Consider the following 3,687-nt stretch of genomic DNA (forward strand, 5'->3'; position numbering starts at 1 on the left):
CTCTCTCTCTCTCTCTCTCTCTCTCTCTCTCTCTCTCTCTCTTCCTCTCCCTTCCTCTCTTCTAAAATCAAAAATATTTTTAAAAAATAATCTATTATAATAAAAGCATAATATGCTAATTAGATTGGACAGCTGAACAACCTTTTGGACGTCCTTCCAGACGAAGCCGTGGTGGCGGGGGGCCGAGGCAGAGGCTGTTAGGGGCGATCAGGCAGGCTGGCAGGTGAGCAGTCAGGGGTGATCAGGCAGGCAGGCGAGTGGTTAGGGGTGATGAGGCAGGCAGGCAAGTGGTTAGGGGTGATGAGGCAGGCAGGCAAAGGTGGTTAGGGGCAATCAGGCAGGCAGGTGAGTGCTTAGGGGAGATCAGGCAGGCAGGCAAAGGTGGTTAGGGGTGATGAGGCAGGCAGGCAGGCGAATGGTTAGGAGCCAGTGGTCCTGGATTGCGAGAGGGATGTCCGACTGAGGGATCAGGCCTAAACTGGCAGTTGGACATCCCCTGAGGGGTCCCAGATTGCAAGAGGGTGCAGGCTGGACTGAGGGACCCCTCTGCCCCCATGCACGAATTTTGTGCACCGGGCCTCTAGTAATAAATAAAGGGCTCTATGGATAACAAAAGACACTGCTATTACTCAGGGCAGCTCTGTGCCAGGAAAGGGGAACAAAGATACTGTGGTAAAGAAGGGGGAACTGAGGATGGAAAGGTAGGATGGGACAAATTTATAAGGTCAGAAATGGATGGGTAAGAGGAGAAGGAGTCACTGGCTCCCTCCTAAGGAGGTGGAGGCAGAGGGAAAGCAGTAGAGACAACTCCCTCACTTTAGTATCTTGGTAGAATCTCTCACCCTTTTTAATGTTTAATTTCCTCCCAGGTGTTTCATCCAGAAGGAGGAGTCATCCCCTAGTCTCTGCTTTGGCTCCAAGGCCCCCAGGACTTAGGTCCACCTTCCCCCAACTCAACCTATTGACATCCCCCCAGTTCAAACGCCATCTCCTTCCAGAAGCCTTCCCTGATTACTCCAGTGAGGAGTGAGCCTGCCCTAAATTCCAAAGCCCTTGGGGTCAGTCAGTCTCTTACTGCCCTATACTGTGACTCATATTCTTATATTCCCAATTTGATCCTAAGCACCTTGCCTTTCCTCATCCTGCTTCGCTCAGAACAACCAGCACTGTGTGTTTTGTTTAACATCTGTGAGCTCTCTGCTGACAGCCACTACTATCATTGGCCTCTTCTCTGTCCCTGAGAACTTGGCGCCTTCCCTCAGCAGAGCACGCCCCTCCCTGTCTCTCTGAATAGAGTGTGAATGTCTCTCTCTTTGAAGAGTGTGACCGTCTATCTTTGTGAATATTGTGAATGTCTACTCCACCAGACTGATCCTCCAGGGCAAGGACATGTCTACATTCCAAGCCTTAGCACAGCCCGACAGGTAGTGGGGCTCGGACATGTGTGCAGAATGAACTCAGTTCCTCCTAGAGAGTGTTACCTCTCTCACATTTAGGAAAGATCAAGAGAGGAGAGAATGAGTTCTATTGGGAGGGAGGGGGCGGCTCAAACAAGGGCAACACTGGCCTTTCCCACAGGATCCTGGGCCTCCTGGCCCTCTCGCCAGAAGACTGCTCTTGGTGGGCACTCCACAGCAGGCAGGTGGACGGCAGGGTGAGAAGCCAGACCGGCCCAGGCAGACTGGCCAGCAGATGGGCAGCGTTAGCACCACAATATGCCCTATGAGGCTCCCCTCCGCCTCCCTCCAGGCAGGGTCCCATGACATGGACTCGCCCAGGGGGACGGAAGCCAGACATGAAAAGGGACATGATGCCCAAGGCTTCTCAGTGGCTCCGAAGCTGGCCCAGCGTCAACAACGGTGCCTCGGTGCCTCGGTCTCTTTCTGCAGGCGTCAGGGCCTCTCGGGCAGGGGTTTGCCGCTCCCTGGAGCACAAGTTCTTTCTCCGAAGCTGGCCCAGCGTCAACAACGGTGCCTTGGTCTCTTTCTGCAGGCGTCAGGGCCTCTTGGGCAGGGGTTTGCCGCTCCCTGGAGCACAAGTTCTTTGACTTTTCTGTGGCCGGGTACCCACCCCATACTCCCCAAAGTGGTGCCCGGCCTCATGGGGAAGCCACAGTTTGGGAATGGAAGAAATGGAGACCTGCTCCTAAGAAATAGTTAATCCTCTCCCCTTCCCCCAGGCCTCTTGCACCTGCAGGCTGCGGTGTGTGGTTTCCCACAGCTGCAGCTGGCTCTGCAGCAGCCCCCTCCCTTGGAGGGAACCTGAGAGGCCCCGTGGCCTGAGGCCCCTGGGAGGGGCTCCTCACCCTGGGTCCAGCTGCTGGGGGTGGCATGAGCAGGTCTTGCTGCCCTCTGACCTGGACCTGCCAGGAGGAGTGCTCCGGTTGAGTGACCAGTCCTGGGAGGGGTCTGCTGGGCTTCTTGCTAAAGCTGAAGGCAGAGATTCCAGTTTGGGAGGTGGCCAGAGACCCCCTCCACAGGGCCTCTCAGCCCCTCCCTTGCTCCAACTTCAACTGGCTTCTGGAAGAAGGATGGCCTCCTAAGTGTGGGCTTGCCATGGCCCCGGGGGAGGGGAGGGAGCGGAGCTCCTGAGGAGAGGGTGGGTTGAGTGTGAGAAGTGAGTGGGAAGGCAGGAAGGAACAGGAGGAAGTGAGATTTGGCGGGCCAGGCTTCTGTAGGTCAAGACAACCTTGAACCCACGATGCTGGGACTCTGGTAGGCTCTGTTCTCTGTCTGGCCTAGAAAAGGGTAGGTTGTCACCGAGTCTGGGCAGATTCCCAGTTGCCCTCTGGGCTAGGCATATGTGCTCAAGAGACACCTCTGAACACTGCTCATTATGAGGCAATGAAGAAAAAGTGTGGGAGCTTCCCTGTGGGACATGGCCCGGGGAGGACTTAGCAGGGCCCCCAGACTCAGCCCCTTGATAACAGCCTCCCATTGCCCCACCTTTGGCCACGGGGCACGCCCTGAAATCCCCGGGGGACATGTGGTTGATGCTACATGGGGGGCTCCACCCCAGGTCACAGCCAAGAGATGATCACTTGGGTCCAGAGCCAAGGCTTGAGAGATGGAGGGATGGGCAGGCAGGAATCTGACAGGCACCTGGTGGTGACAGGGCCCGGGGCTCTGGCTAATCTCACATCCAGCTCTAGGCAAATTGCTTCAATTCAACACTTTCCCTGTGAGGCCCTGTGGCCGGCCTCCTGCTCAGGGCTTCGGGCCTCCAGTCTGCAGAAAAAGCCCAGCTCCCCTTGGAGATAACTCCCCCACCAGGATAGGAAGAGGGAGGGCAATTTGGCAAAGAGGCTTGAAAGGAAACAGAGCTACCCATCTGCAGAAACCCCTGAGTCAGATGTGGGGAGGAGGAAGGGAGGGCTCAAGCAGAAGCTGCAATTCGGTCCTCGTTCCCTTGCCTCAGGAAGAGACCAGCTGCAAGGTGGCAGCCAGGCCAGGAGGAGGTAAGGGTGCGTGCTGGGCGGGCACTGAGCAAGCTTCGGTTTTGGCTCTCCTGTAACCTGACACTCTGAAAGGGGTATAACTGATGCCAACAACCCTTGCCAGTGCCAGGAGTCCACTGTGTACTCCAGACTTGTGCTTGGCCCGTTCTCAGCAGCCCCACGTGGCCCTGAGCACAGCGTGTGCCTGGGAGTTGGTTTGCCCTCAGGCACATGCAGCCAAAGCCCTTCGA

Source organism: Myotis brandtii, unplaced genomic scaffold, assembly GCF_000412655.1.
Source record: "Myotis brandtii unplaced genomic scaffold, ASM41265v1 scaffold133, whole genome shotgun sequence".
In the NCBI taxonomy this organism is placed as follows: Eukaryota; Metazoa; Chordata; class Mammalia; order Chiroptera; family Vespertilionidae; genus Myotis; species Myotis brandtii.